The sequence below is a fragment of the Carcharodon carcharias genome, chromosome 28, assembly GCF_017639515.1.
Source record: "Carcharodon carcharias isolate sCarCar2 chromosome 28, sCarCar2.pri, whole genome shotgun sequence".
In the NCBI taxonomy this organism is placed as follows: Eukaryota; Metazoa; Chordata; class Chondrichthyes; order Lamniformes; family Lamnidae; genus Carcharodon; species Carcharodon carcharias.
Genome location: NC_054494.1, coordinates 39640864 through 39663097, shown reverse-complemented (window position 1 = coordinate 39663097; position 22234 = coordinate 39640864). Strand labels below are relative to the sequence as shown.

Genomic DNA, 22234 nt, shown 5'->3' with positions numbered 1-22234 from the left:
TCATATGGCACCACCCCATGCCCACGCAAAAGATGCAATACCTGCCCCTTCACTTCCTCTCTCCTCACCGTCCAAGGGCCCAAACACTCCTTTCAAGTGAAGCAGCATTTCACTTGCATTTCCCCCAACTTAGTCTACTGCATTCGTTGCTCCCAATGTGGTCTCCTCTACATTGGAGAGACCAAACGTAAACTGGGCGACTGCTTTGCAGAACACCTGCGGTCTGTCCACAAGAATGACCCAAACCTCCCTGTCGCTTGCCATTTTAACACTCCACCCTGCTCTCTTGCCCACATGTCTGTCCTTGGCTTGCTGCATTGTTCCAGTGAAGCCCAACGCAAACTGGAGGAACAGCACCTCATCTTCCGACTAGGCACTTTACAGCCTTCCGGACCGAATATTGGATTCAACAACTTTAGGTCTTGAACTCCCTCCTCCATCCCCACCCCCTTTCTGTTTCTTCCCCCTTCCTTTTGTTTTTTCCAATAAATTATATAGATTTTTCTTTTCCCACCTATTTCCATTATTTTTAAATATTTTTAAATCTTTTATGCTCCCCCCACCCCCATTAGAGCTATACCTTGATTGCCCTACCATCCATTCTTAATTAGCACATTCGTTTAGATAATATCACCAACTTTAACACCTATGTGTTCTTTTATTCTGTTGTTTGTGACATCTTTTGATGATCTGCTTCTATCTATCACTGCTTGTTTGTCCCTACAACCACACCAACCCCCTCCACTTCTCTCCCCCAACCCAACCCCACTCCCCCCGCACCCCACACACACACACACACACACACACACACACACACACACGCACGCACACACCTTAAACCAGCTTATATTTCACCCCTTTCTTGGATTCACTCAAGTTCTTTCGAAGGGTCATGAGGACTCGAAACGTCAACTCTTTTCTTCTCCGCCGATGCTGCCAGACCTGCTGAGTTTTTCCAGGTAATTCTGTTTTGGCTAGGATTCAGGTTTGAGTCACCTTCTGACTCCAAATATTTCTGTCTCAGATGTCACACACTGGCAAGTTGAAGTCAGTGCAGCACTCTATGTTTCCAGATGCACAAGTAAAGCTGCTACCCATGTGAAACTAATGAAGGTTCTGGTGCTGAGTATAAAAATTGACAATGACACTCCAGTGCAGTAGTGAGGGAGTGCTGCAGTGTCAGAGGTGCGGTCCTTCAGTTGAAATGTTAAACAAAGGCCCCATCTGCCTGCTTGGATGGATGTATCAGATCTCATGGCGCTATTCTGAAGAAGAGCAGGGGAGCTCTCTCTGGTGTCCTGGCCAATATTCATCCCTCCACCAACATCACTAAAAACAGGTTATCTGATCATTATCACATCACTATTTGTGAGAGCTTGCCGTGCACAAATTGGCTATCATGTTTCCTACATTACAACAGTAATTACACTTTAAAGATACTTTGTTGGCTAAAAGTGCTTTGAGACACCCAGTCTCTATGCAAGGTGCAGTACAAATGCAAGTCTTTTTTTCCAAAACCAGTTTGGCTTCACTGACCTAAACAATGATGCTCTGAATCCTTCACTATTGATCCAAGTTTCGATTCAAATTCACCCAATCCATGCTCGAACTCCCATAAGTCAGCAGCAAGCTAAGGTAATCAATTGGAAACAAATATCTTTTATGAAGTTTTTTGTGTATCTTTTTGATATATCTGTATTGTGGATTTGCAACATTGACACTGCTTTGCACAAAATAAGCTACTGGGTATCTACTGCATTGTGTTTTCTGTGACCTGAGGTCACTTGGTAAAATATTTCTAAACAAGTTACGTGTCCTGTCAAGCTAAGCATAAATGTTAGGAAGTGGTGACTGTCTTTCTGGTGAAGTTGTCAGATTTCAGGTTATTGCCTGCAATGACCACTAGAGGATGCTGTAGCCCTTTGACACTGTTTGAAACATCATGGGCAGAATCTTCTGTTTAGCGAGCGGGGGGGTGGGGCCTGCTCGCTGATGCATAAAATGACGCAGGGTGAGGTTGGGCGTGTGTCCCGACTTCACCCCACATCATTTAGATTTTCGAGTCGGCCGAGTGCCTGCTGACCTGTCAACAGCCTATTAAGGCCATTCAAAACAAATTGAAACCATTAATGGACCTGACCATTTAACCTTAAGGTCGGCGGACAGGCCGGGAGCTCTGGCGGGCTTTAGAGAAAGCATCAAACCTCATCCACGGGCAGGGTGAGGTTTCATAAGTGAGTAAAAAATCTCAGAATATTTCAAAATCAAAGTTATGGACATGTCCCAACTCATGTGACAAAGTCCCATGAGGGGACATGGCAGCAAAATTTTTCTCTCACCTTTATTTAAAGTTTCAAATCGGAGATGATCTCCCTGAGGCAGCACTTAGCCTCAGGGAGATCTGTGCGCTCTTTTGTGCACCTTAATTGGCTCATCCATGTAAAATGGCGTCGATCAGAGAGCCGCCTGTTCCTGCACATCCTCCCCTCCCCCCAGACCAGAGAAACATTTTGCCCATGAAATATGAAACATTTGCTTATCTGATAAATGACCATCATGTAACTTTCACTTTTCAATACAAGTACAGTTTTACCCACATATGCAAAATATTCAGTGTCAACAAGTTACCTTTCTGCAGCAGCTGTCAGTTTTTCTGCAATTGATTTTAGTCTTGCATCTGTTGTGATTCCAATCACATATAGGCCCTAACTTCCAAGCTCCAGGGCAGAGCATCGGGGGAACACCCCAACAGAAGTTCCCAGATAAGGATTGCACAGGAAGTTCAAACTTCCAACAGGCAATTGCCCTGCAGCAGGAATCATCCAATAAAGCAATTTAAATTGCAAACTTCAGATGGTTCCAGCTGTCTTACAGCAATAGTTACCCAGATAAAGTTAGAAGAATTAAAACTACTTCTAGATTCTGAGTAACTATAACACTGACCCACCCCTACCTGCCATGGTCCCCACTAAAAATTCTGTAATCTTGTCCTTGATTCCCTCCCTCTACCCTTGTCTAAGGTTGAACCAGAATGTCTGCAATCCCAACATCAACGCCAAGCTGCACATCTGACTCCATAGCCTCTCCATAACAAAGACCGTTTGCTTCCATCTCCATATCATTGCCCACGCCAAATTTAGCCAACCTGTGGCTGAAACCCTTACCCATGACTTTGTCACCTATGGACAAGACTATTTACAGTGCTCTTCTTGCTGGGCTCCCACCTCCATCAACTGCATAGTCCCCTCTCCCATATCGAGTCTCATTCATCCATAAGCCATCCCTGCTGGCCTACAGTATCTCCTCAAATCAAAAATTTCCATCCTTGCGTTTAAAAGCCACCACAGCCTTGCCCCTCAGTTACTCCATACTTTGTTCAAGGTCTATCCCCTCTCTCCACCCACCACCCACTGCCCAGGCCTCCTCTGACTCAGGCTTGTGCATCCCCTCTGTCCACCACACAGTGGGCAGCCATGCCTTCAGCTACCTCTGCCCCATATCCTGCAATCACCTTCCTACAACCTCACTGCTTCTACATTGCCATCTCCTGCTTTAAGACTCCTCTTAAAATGTACCTCTTCAATTTGGACACCATTGTGGACACCATGTCTATTATATCTATTACTGATTACCCCTCTGTAATATGGCTCGGGACTTTTCTTCTGGATTAAAGATGCTAAAGGTTTATGTGTAACATACTGTCAACTTGAACATCTAAATCAATGTTAACACAATGCACATTATAATCGTGGCCCGTAACTTCTGGTGGAATGGCAACTGAGTCGGATTTCCACTCTGCTCCTAGTTTCTTACCTTAAAACAAAGCTGCTCCTACCTCGCCCAACTCAGGCTGGGCAAGACCACTGCAGCCAGTGGGTTCCCATGGGCCACTGTTGAGTACAGGAGAGTTGAAATAAATAAGCCAAACCCCACTTTTTACGCACTAACTATTTTTAAGAGTTTAAAAGTGCAGCCACTTTGACAGGCCAGGAAGAAGGGAAGTGTATTAGGTAAATGGATAGGATTGGAGGCTGGGGGGGTCTGGCTGCTCCTGAGGTGGGGGCGGAGGTATGTGGGGGGACCCTGAGAGTTTTGGCGGGCCAGGGGTGTGGGGTTAGGGTCGGGGTGGTCAGGTCGAGTTGGGCCTGGGAGGAATGGGGGAAGGGTTGGATTGGGCCGGACCGAGGGGGTCGGGTGTCAGGTCAGTGGTGGTTGGCTCGGGCCACAAGGGACAGGTGTCAGGTCGCGTCATTAGGGGAAGGGTAGTCAAGGTGATATTGGGGGTTCCTATTGGGGGTCAGGGGGTAACCTGGGGGGGGTTGTGGGGAGGTTGGGGGTGTCCATAGGCATTTGAAGGAAGTCATGTGGCAGGTGGGAGTGGGTCAGTTACCCTGAACCTAGAAGTAGTTTTAATTCTTCTAACTTTATCTGGGTAACTATTGCTGTAAGACAGTTGGAACCATCTGAAGTTTGCAATTTAAATTGTTTAATAAATGTTTTATTCTTTGTGTTAAAGGCACACTAGCAGACTCCTGTGAATGTGTTCAGTAACTGCCCTCTATGGATTCTAAAAAAAAAAGAAAAGTCAGGACCTACCAAGCCAGGTTTCACTGTGTCTCAGACTTATCCTGTTTTAACACCAGCTGGGATCGTAACAGCAGCAATTGCACTTGGGAGGCATTGATTGTAAATGCTGTGCTTTGGGACATGATGGCAATATGACAAGGAGTGATTGTAAATGAATGCAAACTGCTTCTTCAATGCATCATGGCATCACACATTTCTGCACTGTTTCCTTAGGTCTCACCAAGCCACTAGAGGTTGCAGTCTGCACCACTGTCAGGAGGGGAGGAGGCAGTGTTTAGGGGGAGGGAGGGGAGTTTTGGAGGGAAGAGGTATAGCGTAGAGGGAAGTGAGGCCGAATAGGATGGAGGGAGAAGACAGAAAAAGCCTTATAGCACCATTGAGTAAATGGGCAAGCATTTAATCCTGTGTCAGCTCCCAGCTAAAGCAATGTTGTACAGAGGTGAATAACAGAATATGCCTGCTCTTGGGGTGCCATGAGGGGTAATTATCCCCCCATCCGTGGGGGGGGGGGGGTTGTGAGGGACAGGTGGGAGTGGGCACGAACCTAATCGGCACCCCCGATCGGGTCCGTGCCACCATTTTACGTGGGCGGGCCAGCTAAGGCCCACCCAGCGTGATGCTCGCCCAGAAGCGCTGAGCACTCCCTGTGCGGGTGGGGTGGGGGTGGGGTGGGGGTTGCCTGAGTCAGGGCCTGTGCTCTTTCACACATGCCTGCAAAAGAGCACGGGAATCTCCCTGAGACACAGATTAGTTTAAGTTTTAAACATCTAAATAAAGAATTTAAAAATTTTAAGGCATGTCCCCTCACGTGACAGTGTCACTTGAGCTGGGACATGTCAATGAATTTTCTATAACATTTTTATTCAATTTTAAGCACTTCGTGAAACCTCATCCCACCTGTGGATGAGGTTCCATGAAAAATACAAAGGCCGCCTGAGCTCTTCGCCTGCGCCCCCCCCACCCCCCCCCCGCAAACCTTAAGGTTGGATGGGCAGCTCAGTTTATTCATCTAATTAGTTTTTAACAGGCCTTAATAGGCCCTTGACAGTTCGGCGGGCGTGCAGTGGACTTGGCTGGGTGCCCACTGAACTGAAAATCTAAATGACGCTCAGTGAGGTCGGGACACATGTCCAACATCAGCCCACATCATTTTACGCCTCGGCGAGTGGGTGTGGGGCCTGCTCACCGAGCCGAAAATTCTGGTCATTGTCTTACATCTGTACTCCCTAACAGCCAAAGAGCATGGTAACAGCAATTTGGGATCAAGCTAATTCTCAATTACCTTTATTATAGAGTGTAAACAGTGATACCTCGAGATACAAACAGGTGAAAACATTGAGGTGTGGCCTTAAAGCAACCAGGGGTAGTTTTATATCTTGGGTAAATGAGTTCGTTGGCCAACTGATTTCTAACTGCACTCCTTCCTATGTTCTCATCAATTGCTGCTTGCAATCAATAATAGATGTAAGAATAAACAGTGATGGTTTATTGAGACATGGGCAGAGCACCAGATCATACATGCTCACTCAGAAACCTCCAGAACTAGACTTACAGTTCCCAATTGTACAGTGATTCGTCAGTGCTGTCACATGATCAGTACACTTGCATTCTCTTAAAGGGACAGGGTACTTCACTTTACCAGAAATAGAAACTCTGCACACCCAGCAAATGTAAGTTCTATTTGTGGACACATGTCTATTCCAGATAGATTCTAGGATTCTTCTGTCATTTACATACACTGCCTGCATTCTCACTGCACTGAATGGTTAACAGAAAACTGCATCCGAGGAAACATCTGTGCTGTTAGGAAAGCAAACAACATTTTCTCATGGGCAAAAAGCTTTCACTTCATATTTACAGCACAGGAGCAGACCATTCTGCCCAATGGTCTATGTGCAGTATTTATGTGTCTCATGAACCTCCTTCCACATTCATTCATCTCAACTTATCAAATGTCCCAGAATCAGAGGATCTCATGACCCTTCATGTCTGTGCTGACTCTTTGAAAGACTGATAGGATGTTAGCTTTTACCTTGAGGGGTCTGAAGTACAAGATACAGCAGTTGTATAAGATTCTGGTTGGATCTTGTCTGGACGTTCAGTTCTGAGCACTGCACCACCGGAAGCATAAACTGCCCTTGGAGCGGATGCAGTACAGATTCACCATAATGATACTTGGGCTGATAGGGTTACATTATAATGGCAGAATGCAATGTCTGCACTTGTATTCCCTCATATAGAAAATCAGGTGGTGGCGATCTACTTGAGGTGTTTAAGGTGACTAAACAATTTGATAAGGTAAATAGAGAGAAACTAGTTTGAGTGGTCAGGAACAAAAGGCATAACTTTAAAATGAGAGCCAGGTTATTTAGGGCTGATGTCAGGAAGCACTTCTTCACACAAAGGCTAGTGGAAGTCTCTCTGCCAAAATGCTGTTGAGGATGGGGGTCAATTGAAAAATTAAAAACTGAGACAGATTTTTCTTAGGTAGGATATTAAAAGATATGGAGCAAGGTTGGGTAAATCAGCCTCCTTCATCGAATTAAATGGTGGAAAAAGCTCAAAGGGCTGAATGACCTACTCCTGTTGCTATGCCCTTTCCAATGCTCCACAAGTATGTTTCACAGTAGCACACTATCATGGTTTAGATCGGGCATTTTTATGCTACTTTTCTGCTTCAGCTTGGTGATGAGTTATTTCGGAGAAAGAATGCAGGGTCCTTCTACACATTTGTGGCAGCTTCCTCGTGGCAACTTGTATTTATATGGCACCATTAACATTGTAAAATGTCCCTAAGCACTTCACAGCTGTCAGTCAGGTGATAGTCTGCACATGCAGAAAAGTTATCATTAAATAAACTAAATTTCTGGCCTTTGGACCTCTTTTGGCCTCAGTTCTCAGGTTCTCAGTTTTCCTTTACACCAAAAGAAAGTGACATGTACATTGTACTTGATATTTTTCTAATCACTGGCACCTTTGCGACCTTGCACTGTTTGTTTCAGATGTTGAAATATAGTTAGATAGCACAAAATAAAGTTACTATTTGACAAGTTGAAGTGCCTCTGAAATATTTTTGCCCCTTTCATTTCCTCACTTTGTGAACAAGCCATAATGTCAGTCAGTGTGGAAAGTGAGCCAACAAATTCTTGACCTCAAACGAGCCTCTGCCTGAAATGAGGCACTGCCCTGTGATATCAGACACCACTGAGTGCAATCTAAATATAACCTATGTACTAATCAGTTGCTGAAATGTTCCCTACCAAGCACAGTTCATCAATACTGATGCTCCTGGGAATCCTATGAGTATTCGGGAAAATTCCCCTGAATCCACAAGAAAAATTCATGCTTGCATAAAATATATTGCATGCAATAATATTTATAACAAATCTTACATCTGCATGCACATCATCTCATATTTTATTCCATTACAAGTTCCTATACCTGCCTTACAACAGAAGCTGGATTTGTATAATTGTCATGCTGTAAATATACTCTTAAGAAACTGGAGCCTCTACCATCACTATCCAAAGCTCCAGACTACAACATGCAACGTAAGAGTGTATGTTGCCACAGAAACTCAGGCCCCTTGGGGGGTTTGGTTGGGGGGGGGTGGTGGTGGGGGTCAGGTGGGGGATGGGGGGGGGGTGCCAGTTGGCTCAGTGGTTAGATGACTGGTATGGCTCAGATAGGTGCCAACAGCATCAAATACAATTCCTGTTCCGGTTAGGGTGGATTCAGGACCTGCTTCCTTGCCCTACCCACGGTGGAGGTTGTGGCACTGTGGGTCAGACCTGCAGTCAGGCAGAGAGACCTCGAGAAGAATAAATGTACTCCTCCACTGATCCTATTAGAAATATGGATATAAGGGTTAATAACGGGAATATGAAAATCTGGAGTGCCAACTGCTGTTCAGTGAGACAGCATGCTTGCCTCTGAGTTGCAAGATTCCATGTTCAAGACCCATTCCAGAGCTTCAGCAGAAAACTCAAGGCTGACACTTCAGTGAAGTGCCAAAGGAGCGCTGTACTGTTGGAGGTGCCATCTTTCAGATGAAATGTTAAACTGAGGTCCCATCTGCCTGCTTGGCTGGATGAAAAAGATCTGATGGCATAAACTCGTTCCTGCGTCATCTCGTTTCTTCAGCTGCAGCAGGAGGAAGTTATTGAAAGGCCACATCAAGACCCTGTGAAATGTGAAATATTATTAAATTAGTTGCAGCTTGAGATCTTTTTAACTGGTTATTTGAAAAGCGAGTCATGTGTTGTACAAACTGGAATTGGCAGCTTGCTGTTTGGTTTTGAGTTGAAATACCAAACATTTGTTGTCATGCAAACCAGATGATAACAAGATCTAGAGAATTATGTCGATGAGACCTGCAGAAATATTTGGATTCTGGCACATGAAATAGCAGCACTGACTATACGCTTACACAAAATCCTGGAAAGCAGCTTTCACACCAGGACAGCACACTTTGAATAGAGCCATCAAGAAGCTACCACTCATATCTCTCAGTTATAACAGTGAGTTCAAAGACTCAAGATTATTCACTTTAGAAAACATGGAACTGGAAAATGATTTGAGGTTTTGAAAATGATCGAACAATTGAATTTGGATAAGATGACTAAAATGAATAGTGGCAGTCGGATGTGAGGACATCTGTAACAGCTATTCATGACAAGTCAGATTAGATGATAATAGACAATTCTTTCCTCAGAAACTTGCTGGCCTCTGGAACAGACTTCTGATGGGTTTGAGAAAAGCTACTGCTTTTTAAAAAGTTTCTGGGGAAGCAAATATTGGGAGGCACTGATGCTGCATATTTTTCCTTTTTTATTGTTTGATGGGATGTGGGCTTCCCTGGCAAGGGCAGCATTTGTTGTCCATCTCTAATTGCCCTTGAACTGAGTGGTTTGCTAGGTCATTTCAGAGGGCAGTTAAGGGTCAGCCACATTGCTATGGGTCTGGAGTCACATGTGGGCCAGACCAGGTAAGGGTGGCAGATTTCCTTCCCTAAAGGACATTAGTGAACTAGGTGGGTTTTTATGACAATTGATGATAGTTTTATGTTCACCAGTACCAAGACCAGCTTTATATTCCAAATTTATTAACTGAATTCATATTCCACCAGCTGCCACAGTGGGATTTGAACTCATGTCCCCTTGGCCTCTAGACTATGCCACCACCTCCCCTTACTATTGGTTGATGATGTGTCCAGAAAGAGAAGGCTATGGGATAACCTGACAGAGATCTTCAAAATTCTGAAAGGGCGGGAAGAGGTTTCATGAAGGTTTTATTGAATAAATAAAAATTTTTCAAGCATTTCATTTGTCCCAGCTCATGTGACACTGTCACATGAGGGGACATGTGTAAATGATATTTAACTTTCTTTATTTAAAACTTTAAATTTGATCTTAATCTCCCTGAGGCACAGAGCTTTGCTCTTTCACGCGTATACACAAAAGAGCACAGTCCCCGACTCTCCCTCCTCCCCCCGCCCGCACAGGTACGCTACGAGGCACTCATCACTCTGGGCGGGCATTAATTGGCCCAACCATGGAAAATGGCAGCGCGCAGCCAATCGTGGGTGGCAATCAGCTCCATGCCCACCTATGCCCGCTTCCGACTGGCCTGCCCGATGGGCAGAAGATTCCACCCAAGGGCAGCAAAAGCATGGGAACCGCACCACCTGGAAGTTCCCCTCCAAGCCACTCACCATCCTGACTTGGAAATATATCGTCATTCCTTCGCTGTCACTGGGTCAAAATCCTGGAACTCCCTCCCTAACAGCGCTGTGGGTGCAGCTAAACCACATGGACTGCAGCGGTTCAAGAAGGCAGCTCACCACCACCTTCTTGTGGGCAATTAGGGATGGGCAATAAATGTTGACATTGCCAGCGATGCCCAGATCTAAAGAATGAATAAAATGCTGTTAGTAAAAGCTACTGAAAGAGAAATAATTACATTCTAAATATAGTGAGAGGGTGAAGACACAAATATTGCTACAGTTGAGTGCTCCAAAATATCAGTTCCATTTCTTATATATTGACATGGAAGTGGAATTTTAGTATGAATGGAAAATGATGCAAATTCCACATCCTGAAGTCATTGGCCACCAAGAACAGGTTCACTATACACAGTTGAATGGAACATCTGACTAGGCACAGCAGGTATCTAATCCAAAAATCAACACTTTAAATTCTACAATGTGCTCTTTGGAGTCTCTGATCTCTAAGGAAAAGCAAGCTTGGAAATTCGCTGGAGAATAAATGTGGGGTTAATGGTGTACAAGAGGCAATAGCTAGCAGTATTTCTGCAGCACAGAGAAAGGAAGATGCAGCAGAAGATTAAACCACACCAGCAGGGGTTTAAAACATCAATGATTAAAAAAAATTAATATGGTGGGACAATAAAACACCAACAATATAAATGCGGGTGTTTATCTTGAGTTCAGGGCCATATATTTTTACTTACATGTTCCCATAACTTAACATTGATTACAAAGCTTCAGCGCTATCTAAATGATCTCTTTAATGTATATTCTTTTAATCAGTTTAAATAAAATCTCTGTGGACTGACAAATGATAATCTTACTCAGTTTAATTACATTGTGCACTTGTTGATAAAAGAACACCATATGTGACCTTTATATGAGAACTACTGAACAAGGGTAAATTTATGCCTCACAAATATTTGTTTATCAATTTATTGCATTTATTCATAATAGCCAACTTTTGGGGACTGGAAACCTGGAGTTGGGATGAAGGAAGCAGATAGCAAAGTCCTAGCATCAATCGTCATTTTTCGAAGAGAGGTCCCGTCTTCTGCCACCCTCTGCATCAAGAAGTATTTCAGAGTTTCACACCTCGAATTGTTAGACTATTCTCACTAGTCCTAGATGCCACAGCCAGCGCAAGTAGTTTCTCTTCCTCTATCCTATCTGTTCCCCTTAATAGGAGGGACTTGATCAGATTGTAAGTGATTCCGAACACTATGGATGATTCCAGATTTTTCTTGCAGTGTAAAGTTTTTTTTAAGTAGTCAGGGTAAGAAAGGGTGTATAACTTCAGAAAGCAGGGTAAAGGTAATAAGACAGAATGGAAAGCCAGTAACAGAAGGTTCCTTCAGAATTCAGTTACACTGAGCATCAGCGCAGTTCCAGAGTGAAGTTCCAATTTAACTGCAGAATGGAGTGATGTGAGGAAGGCATTGCTATTGCTTGATTCCATATACTGTGGAGTACAACTCCACTATCAGGGCAGATGTAAAAACATGCTTCAATTAGTTTAAAAGTAAATATCATTATCTTTTGCCAGGCCTTCTGTTTCAGACCTTCCCACACACTCAGTTGTGAATCTTTGGAATTCTCCACCCCAGAGAGTTGTGGATGCTCCATCGTTGGATACGTTTAAGGTTGGAATAGACGGATTTTTGGTTTCTCAGAGAATCAAGAGGTATGGGGAGTGGGTGGGAAAGTGGAGTTGAAGCCCAAGGTCAGTCATGATTGTGTTGAATGGCAGAGCAAGCTCGACAGGTCATATAGTCCACTTCTGCTCCTATTTCTTGTGTTCTTGTGTGCCCCTTCAGATAAATTGGACTGACTGGGACTGGGCAAATTTGATCAAAAATCTCAGTTCCACTGCTACTGTATAAGTGGGTCTGAACTTATATGATGCAAGTTTCTAATCTCTATTTCCAGCCTGAAATGCCACAGTCGAAGACTGTTATCCCACCTGGGCTGTCAGGTAACCTCATGAGTGAAATCAAAGGAGATGAAATGAGTTACAGTGGCTTGGGATTCAGAGCGAACAACTAGAGAATCATGCACCTGGAATTTTGAAAGGTCGAAGTGCAATTCCTTTAATGTTTTCCTTATTTTCTTCTGTTCAGCTCACCTCATTCATCGCTCCTGGTGGGAAGGAAAAATTATCATGCACATTGTTTATATATAGATTTTTTTTAATCATTCAGGGGATACAGGCATCATTAGCTAGGCCAGCATTTATTGCCCTTGTTCTGAGAGCATTTCAGAGTCATTCACATTGTTCTGGGTCTGGAGTCACAGGTAGGCCAGGTAAGGGTGACAGATTTCCTTTCCTAAAGGACATTAGTGAACCAGGTGGGTTTTTACAACAATGGTTTCATGGGTCATCAGACTGTTAATTCCAGTTTTTTATTGAACTCAAATCCCACCATCAGCTGGGGCAGGATTTGAACACAGATCCCCAGCACATTACCCTGGGTTTAACTAGATTACTAGTTCAGTGACAATACCACTATACCATTGCCTCCCCTGATATATTTATCCTTAACTGATATGACAGGAAGGTGCATTTGACAATACAGGGAAAAGTTGCCTCTGCACTCTTCTCCTCTTGAGCCAAGGCGGCATAAATACAGCCATTGATACTCGGAGCTCTGGGGAATGCTATAAAGTGTGGGCTATCAGTGTCCTGGATTCAAACTCTGGCTCCTGCAGGGAGTGTTGTGGTTAGTAGGCCTCATGCTTTAACATAGCCCAAGCCACTCCTGGCCCAGCAAACAGCCTCTGTGTTCAAGCCTGGGGAGGAAGAACAGTGTAAGTCATTCCATTGTGATGACTCATTTCAATACAGTTCAGTACATATCAAATTGGCAAATGGAAAAAGCTTTGACAGTGTTTATTTTTGGGGCATTTGAGTGGTGATTCAATCATGTTGAAATCCTGTTGAAGGAAAGGTTTACAAGTTGAGCTCTATGAATTAGAGGTGTGTTTATGAAGGTCTGAAGCATACTACTTCATTAGTAAAGAGCCTATGTTGACAGGTTGAGGGTTGTATCCATGGAAATTCTCATTTGGGAACAGAATCAGTTGGATCATCCTTCTCATAGAGTGGAGATCATCATGGATTGAGAAGACTTCAAGTTAAAAAATAAATATATAGAAACATAGAAACTAGGAGCAGGAGTAGGCCATTCAGCCCTTCAAGCCTGCTCCGCCATTCATTATGATCATGACTGATCATCCAACTCAATAGTCTGCTCCCGCTTTCTCCCCATATCCTTTGATCCCTTTCACCCCAAGAGCTATATCTAACTCCTTCTTGAAAACATACAATATTTTGGTCTCAACTACTTTCTGTGGTAACGAATTCCACAGGCTCACCACTCTCTGGGTGAAGAAATTTCTCCTCATCTCAGTTCTAAATGGTCTACCCCATATCCTCAGACTGTGACCCCTGGTTCTGGACTCCCCCACCATCGGGAACATCCTTCCTGCATCTACCCTGTCTAGTCCGTTTTGGAATTTTATAGGTTTCTATGAGATCCCCCCTCATTCTTCTGAACTCCAGCGAATATAATCCTAATCGACTCAATCTCTCCTCATATGTCAGTCCCGCCATCCCAGGAATCAGTCTGGTAAACCTTCGCTGCACTCCCTCTATAGCAAAAATATCCTTCCTCAGATAAGGAAACCAAAACTGCACACAATATTCCAGGTGTGGTCTCACCAAGGTCCTGTATAATTGCAGCAAGACATCCCTGTTCCTGTACTCGAATCCTCTGGCTATGAAGGCCAACATACCATTTGCCTTCTTTACCGCCTGCTGCACCTGCATGCTTACCTTCAGTGACTGGTGTACAAGGACACCCAGGTCTTGTTGCACATTCCCCTCTCTCAATTTATAGCCATTCAGATAATAATCTGCCTTCCTGTTTCTGCTACCAAAATGGATAACCTCACATTTATCCACATTATACTGCATCTGCCATGCATTTGCCCACTCACTCAGCTTGCCCAAATCACACTGAAGCATCTCTGCATCCTCCTCACAGCTCACCCTCCCACCCAGCTTTGTGTCATCTGTAAATTTGGAGATATTATATTTAATTCTCTCATCTAAATCATTAATATATATTGTGAATAACTGGGTTCCAGCACCGATCCCTGCGGTACCCCACTAGTCACTGCCTGCCATTCGGAAAAAGACCCGTTTATTCCTACTCTTTGTTTCCTGTCTGCCAACCAGTTTTCTATCCATCTCAATACACTATCCCCAATCCTATGCACTTTAATTTTACACGCCAATCTCTTATGTGGGACTTTATTGAAAGCCTTCTGAAAGTCCAAATAAACCATATCCTCTAGCTCCCCCCATCAACTCTACTAGTTACATCCTCTAAATTTATTTTACAGTAAGTTCTGAAAATTCCTGGAATTTGACACATCACTGATAATATTTCAGTTAATGCAGCATTTTCCAGTATTCCTATCATGTATTGGGATTCATCCTGCATTGCAGGCAGACAAACATTAATTAATATATGAGATAGGAAATTATTTCACTCAGGCACCAGTGGATAAGGTGTTAGCAATATCTGATCATTCAGCCAGACACTTCACCATGGTGTTGGTGAATCTTTGTGTTCGCCATTGACCTGTCAGAGAGATTTACAAAAATGTGAACATGGACAGCAAGAGGCAGTGGAGCAACAGTAGATTAGAGAAAGAGACCCCTTTTATGGTTGCCATATGCCCTACATTACAACAGTGGCTACGCTTTAGAAACTTCATTGGCTGTAAAGCATATTGGGACATCCTGAGATCAGGAAAGGCACTATATAAATGCAAATTCTTCCTTTTGATTTCTCCTTCCATTGCCATTGACAATTATCTTTCATGTGTCTGTGACATTTCATTGTATGGATCTATGTCATAGGCAGGAAGTCAGAGTATCTCATAACATTGTAAAATTGGTGCGAGGTTATAAGTGATAGGCAATGACTTCACAGATTTTACTGCCATGATAACACTGAAATAGCACTAACAATACACACACAACAGTCAGGATGATGCACCCCTGGTGCTTATGAGTGAAAGATCAACAGGGAATATGAGGTGGTGTCACTGAATATACATGGATTGGCAATACTTTCCGACACTCATTGCAAAATGATTTCCATAAATAACTGAGGGTGTGGTTGCTTTGTCATGCGGAAAGAAATCTGAAAAGTTTTGAAGGAGCAGTATTTTTGTGAAAAAAAGTTTCAATTGTTTGGCAATATGATATGTGCATCATTTTCTTTACAATAATATCCAATGCAAGTAATAGATTCCAGCACTCCTTGTGACATGCACTATTGCTGAATAGGTCTTATGGCATCACTTTGTTTAAATCCGGATTCATCGCAGCCTCTTAGAGACTGAGTTATCATGTTGCCCTCCTCTAATCCATAGTTTTTAACTTCCAATCCTGACATTAAATAATCCTATTCTCTGGTTCCTCCAGTCTTCTCCCCTGTTCTTTTCAAGCAAGGGTATTAAGGATTCATAGACAATTACAGCACAAAAGGAGGCCATTCAGCCCATCATGCCAGTGCCTGCTCTTTGAGAGAGCAATCAGGTTTACCCCTCAGTCCCGTAACATTGTTTGTTCCTCATCCTCACACATCTGTCCAACTCTTTTTTGGAATTATTTATGCAATCAGCTTCCATCACCTTTTCAGGTAAAACACTCCAGATCCCAAGAACTCCCTAAGTGAAAAAAATTATCCTCATCTTCCCTCTAGATCATTTGCAAATTATTTTTTCACAGGATGTGGGGTGTCACTGGCAAGGCCAACATTTGTTGCCCATCCCTAATTGCCCTTGAACTGAGTGGCTTGCCACACCACTTCAGAGAGCAATTAAGAGTCAGCCACATTGCTGTGGGTCTGGAGTCACATGTAGTCAAGACCATGTAAGGATAGCAGATTCCCTTCTCTTAAAGACATTAGCAAAGCAGATGGTTTTTTACAACAACCAACAATGGTTTCATAGTCATCATTACTGAGAAGGATTGTCAATTCCATGTTATTTACAGTCCCTTTGGTGGGATTTGAACCTGTGTCTTCAGAACATTAGCCTGGGTCTCTGGATTACTAGCCCAATGATATTACCATTATGCCACTATCTCCCAGTGACTGCCAGTCATTGACCAGCAGGAATTGTTTTCTCTATTTCCTCCAAGGAACGCCCTCAACCTTTTATTCCAGAGCCAAGTTAGGTAGATGGAGTTAAGACTTAATTTAACTGAATGGCAGAACAGGGTGGAAGGGCTGCATCAGCTACTTATATAAATAAAAGCAAAAAACTGCAGATGCTGGAAATCCAAAACAAAAATAAAAATGCCTGGAAAAACTCAGCAGATCTGACAGCATCTGCGGAGAGGAACACAGTTAACGTTTCGAGTCCCACATCGGCTACTTCTTTGGTTCTCTCCATGAAGGCAGGTCCTCAGCGATTAGTTGCCAAACCACAGCAAAATTGCTGTGATTTTTTTTTACTACAGTCAGGGGAAGGAGGCAGGCCCAAGTCTACCTCAGCTGGAACATGGATCAAATCCCATGCTGTTGGCATTAATCTGAGTCACACACTAACTGTCCAGCCAACAGCGCAACTGACCCCTCCATCAGGCTGCTCCTGTTCTTATTTGTTATGTTTTTATACCATTACATGCATGAAGCTGAAGACTAATCCCAAAAAAATTCAAATTATGGATATTTTTTGTCTGTTATGGGAAATTCACTTCAGTGAGAAGCTCCCTTGTGTTTAACCCGGAGATATTTAAATGGAGAGTTTGAGGGAAAGTAGGGACCAGAACTCAACATTTTTGTTAAACACTGGTTTAAGCAAATTGTATCCAGGAGAATGGATGTTCACCCGTGATTGTTATCATTATGTTGTAGTAATAAATTAAAATTAGCCTGGCTGTGAAGCAAATAGATACATTGGTTTACAAGACAATGACAAAGGCCCATTGTGTGCTACAAAAATGTAAATAGAAAACTGATGATGGAAAAAGTTCACAGGTAAATGATTAAACTAGAGGCAGTTGTTTATTGACTTATGATCAGGTCTCATTCCTATTTGTAATTTTCTTGACAGATAATATTTAAGAAGCAGCCCATATACCAAACGATATAATATACTGTTATGTTCTTTTACTTTAGAAGAGGTAAATTTGGAATAAGGGTGGGAGTGAGAAGGAATTCCTCCCTAGCAGAATATGGGCCTATTTTTAGTTGCAGTTGTAAGAGCTTAACTTAGTTTCACTCTTTTTAACTCCTTGCTCTGGATTTGTTGAACACTGGGGTTATTTATAGGTGATATTTTTGGAATGAGTGTTGGAAACTGTTATAGTCTATGTGCCTTTCAGTGATGCCACAAGTCAACTCTCTACAAAGCTTCTCATTCACAAGACCCATGAGCACATCTTTCTATGGCTGTGTCTGTACTTGAGACATCAGACTGCATAACTTGTACTGCATGGCCCCAATTGAATTCTTGCCCCTCTGCAGAAAGCATCTCACTTCAACATAGACTGAGCTCTGTCATTAGGCAGCACAGTTAGGACAGCCACACTCTAAAAATATTACAAAAACTGGATAAACTATAAAGTATCCAGAGGGTTCACAGTTCTTGTTAAGCACATCTTAAACTTAGTTTGACACCAGAAGTTATAAATCATAATGGGACTTTCTCTCTCAACGAGCCCTATACTGCTCTGTTCTGAAGTCAAATCAAGATATTGTTCTGGAATTAAACAGTCACTTTTGCATTGAAATGGATTATACAGAGTAACAGTAGCAATAGATCTCCACCCTTTGTATATTGTATTTTTTTGTTGCTTCCACAGAACAAATAATGTGAACAATAAAGTAATTCCTCGTGGATGAATAAGGTATTTTTTTTAAATTAGTATTACTTTCAGTGCAGCCAAATCCCATGTTGTGACATGTATAACTCTTTGAAGTTAATGTAAGCAACTCAAACCCATGGAGGCAATTTCTAAAACTAATTATTTTACTAACAATAAGACCACTCCTTCAAGAAGAAAATGAAGGATACATGAGTAAGGTTACTTTTACATTATTCAGTCTCTTGCAAAATTGATCCCTGTTCCAGCCATTAATATAATAAATATACAGGGTTAAACAGAAAATGCTGCAATTTCTCAGGCAGCATCTTTGGAGAGAGATACAGAGTTAATTTTTCAGGTCTGTAACCTTTCATCAGAGCTGGAAATTGTAACATGTTTTAAGTAAATAGAGAGACAAAGAAAGTGGAGAGAGAGGAAAGGAAGGGGGGAAGGCACGAGTAATTTAACGAACAGCAGAATCATTACCAGTGAGGGCAGTCGTTATGATCTGAAATTGTTGAATTCATTGTTGAGCCTGGAAGGCTGTAAAAAGCCTAAAGGTGGGGTGCCATTCCTCCAGCTTATGTTAAGCTTTATTGAAACAGTGTAGCAGGCCAAGGACAGAGAGGTCAGAGTGGGAGTGAGGTGAGAGTAAAAATGAGCAGAATCTCATGGTCACACTTGTGGATTCAACAGAGGTGTTCAGCAAAATGATCATCCAACCTACACTTGGTCTCCCCATTGTAGAGGATCTTGCATCATGAACAGTGAATATATTAAATTGAAAGAAATACCTCCTTTACAAGTAAATCACTGTTTTGCCTGGACAGTGAGAAGGAAGGAGGTAAAAGGGCAGGTACTGCAAGACCTGCACTTGCATGAGAAGGTGCCATGGGAAGGGAGGGGATGTTAGACTGAATATAAAAGTGGATCAAGAATAAAAAATTCCTTATGAAGACTAAGCGTGATGACTTTTGTGAATTTGTACTGTACATTTTGTGAATTTGTACTATGTGTTCTATTTTGCGCATGGATCATGCTTATAGCTCTCTGGATTAACTTTTTTAATTTAGTGTCAATTGACAGTTTTATGCTGGTTCAATGCACCCAATAGGAATAAGGTGGTTACTGCCTAAATGAATCTCACTCAGAAAACTTTACAGACTGGATGCTGTGAGAAAACTCTTTCCTCCTAAAAGTCTGGACTAATTTAAAATCAGATTCAAAAGTTGGAAGAAGCATATTCTTCTCCTGTCCCGACTATTTCCTTTCCTCAAAAGAAAAGTATCATTGCTCAGTCTAAATCAGATGCTGCACTGCTTGATTATGGTGAGTGTGTTGTAACACAAAATATTAAGTTCAACCGCTAAGGATGAATTTGTGTTTAACATGACCTGTCCTTTTACTGACACACCATCTCATTGCTGTAAATATGCAGCGGTCATTTACAACCTGCAGATGGTAGGTACTTATGAATTTGCAAGAGTAGATCAGAAGTAACAACTGACATCCTTTTTTTTTAACTTTTTAATGTCTGAAGTGTAAAACTTGCAAAAGCATGTTTATTCTCTATCTCTAGTTGTCCTGTGATGATGATGGCAGACTTTCTTAACTGCTGCAGTCCTTCTGCTATTGGTGCTGCCCCAGTGGCAGTATGGAGGGCATTTTTGACCCAGCAACAAGGAAGAACTGGTGGTATGTGTCCAATTCAGGATGATGTGCTACTTAAAGGGAAACTTGAATCTAATAATGTTCCCATGATCTTCCTGCTGTTATTGTCCTTGTGGTAGAGACTGCAAGGCTGGCCAAAATTATCAAAGCGAGCTCAGTGAGTTGCAGTGCATTCTGCAACCAGAGTGTGCCTCTGAAGGAGTCCAATGGTAAGGGAACTGATCCCTCTGGATAAGTGAGGGAATATTCTGCTGGTGGTGAGGAAAGTCCGCTGGCAGCCTTTGAAACATAATTTAGCTTGATCATTGGATTAAGGTGTGAAAATGACATGTCCCTATACTCCGAAAGCCCAGGATGCACATAAACCCTTTTTTTTATTGGGATCAGTTTTCACATATGCCTGAATTTAAGCGTTCCTGAAACTTGAATTTGAACATCCACCCATGACTGGAAGGGCAATTAATTGCTCCCTACTTTCATTTTTGATTATATTTTGAACCAATATACCAGGTTCTAGTGAGTCATGGATCTGGAGACCCAAATCCCTCTGTCCCCTCCATAGATTCTAGCTTCTTGCTATTTAGATGATATTCCAATTTGTCCTTCTTGGATCCAAAGCAGACGACCTCTCGGTTTCCCATCTCAAACTCCAACTGCCACAATTTTGCTCACTCACTTAAACTATGCCCTTATGTAACTTGTGCAGTACTGCACTATTGGAGGTGCTGTCTTCCAGATGAGATAGTAAACCGAGCAACCAGCGCCCGTTCCACTCCCCCTTTTCGAAGATAAGCAGGGGTGTTCTGTCCTGGACAAGATTTATCCCTCAATCAGCATCAAAAATAATCTTGTGGTTATCACATTGCTGTTTGTGGGAGCTTGCTGTGAGCAAATTGACTGCCCCGTTTCCGACATTACAACACTGGTTACACTTTAAAAAGGTACTAAATTGGCTGTAAGGCGCTCCGAGAAATCCTGTCTTTCCTTTTCCCGCCTATGAAGGATATTATGAATGTATTACCCTGGGCAGCAGCAGAAGGTAACAAGGTGTAGCGTACATAATGCATCAACTTTTACATCGAAGTTTCAAAGCACGGAGGCGGCCTCAAGGCAAAAGCAGTATTGCTGTCGAGAGTTTTGTCATTTTTTTCCCTCTATAATTACACAATTTCTCTAAGATGACTCAATTATCTTGGACTTTCAAAACAAGATCGCTGAACGTCCTTGCGCCACTTTACAGAGTAATAAATATCAAAACTACAACTGACCAGATCCCATGTAAACTTCCTTCGCTTTGACGTTACGGAGGGCGGGCTGTAGCTGAGCAGGAAGGTCAGCTGAACAGATCCACGCCCACCTTGAGAGAGGAGAGAAAAACAGGGCGGATTAAGTAGAAGGAGGAAGGAGATTGCTCACATTTATTTCAGGACAAGAGACGTTTGGCGGGACATTTTGCAGGTAGGTGAAAATGTTCTTGGGATCACGGTCTGATCTTCTTTAGAAGCAGCGTATCGCTGGCGCCTTGATTAAATTGCGCTGAGCTCGGATTCAGTTCTCCCTCTGCCTGCAAACGATTTAGCGGAACCGCACAAGCTCTTGTAGATTGTGTTTCCACTGCGGTGGCATTGGGTGGGGTGGGGGTGGATCTCTGCTGGCCTGGGCCATTGGTTACAAAATATCCCAGGGATTGAAACAAACATGAAACTCACAAGGCAAAAACAGAATTACCTGGAAAAAACTGCATCCGCAGTTTTTTTGTTTTTATCTCTATGAAACTCACAAGGAGCAGAGGACGGGCAACTTGCCAGATCGCTCCTTACTGTTTTTTCTTGTTTTGTGTGCGCATTGTTTATGTCAAGGGTTTTCTTCAAATGCAGAATCGCTGCACTTTTCTCCTGTGTGGGGGATTGTCTTTCACTGAATTCTGGACTTCTGGACAGACAAGTGACAGCGTGGTTGAAAGTCCTGTCCTGTGCCTGAATAATCCATTGCACGCGAGTTTGCCTGCTGTGAAAATCGCTGAGCTTTTATCATCTGGCCGCAGTCTGGCCCATCTTGAGAACTGGTACAAGGCCTGCTGGACGGATGAGAAGTGGCCAGTGGGTTTTAGATAGAAGGGCGAGAGAGGGAGGGCTGGGGAGGGTGTGTGTGCTGCGTACTGGGTAGCTCAGGCACCCTGCGGGTCATCAAAAAGTTATGTCCTTCCTTGAATTATCATCTCCATCTCACATGGGAGATTATGAACCTTTCATAAAACACTAGACCGACCTCAAGTGTCCAATTCTAGGCACTATACTTTAGGAAGGATGTGTGAGGCC

General features: G+C 42.9%; 1 protein-coding gene and 2 long non-coding RNA genes across 3 annotated transcripts in view; 2 read left to right on the top strand and 1 right to left on the bottom strand.

Moving 5' to 3' along the window:
• The first annotated feature begins 2036 nt into the window (after positions 1–2036).
• Positions 2037–12000, top strand: LOC121270764. The gene is made up of 2 exons (XR_005941612.1): positions 2037–2234; positions 11901–12000. It is a non-coding gene; the product is annotated as an uncharacterized LOC121270764 (long non-coding RNA).
• On the bottom strand, positions 10444–21306 carry LOC121270763. The gene is made up of 3 exons (XR_005941611.1): positions 21185–21306; positions 12413–12493; positions 10444–10494 (listed from the first exon to the last, which is right to left on the bottom strand). It is a non-coding gene; the product is annotated as an uncharacterized LOC121270763 (long non-coding RNA).
• LOC121270762 (annexin A4-like) overlaps positions 21235–22234 on the top strand; it is a 75466-nt gene continuing 74466 nt past the window's right edge. The window contains exon 1 of the mRNA XM_041176173.1: positions 21235–21374. The gene's annotated coding sequence lies outside the window, so the exon portion shown is untranslated. The remainder of the gene's footprint in view (positions 21375–22234) is intronic.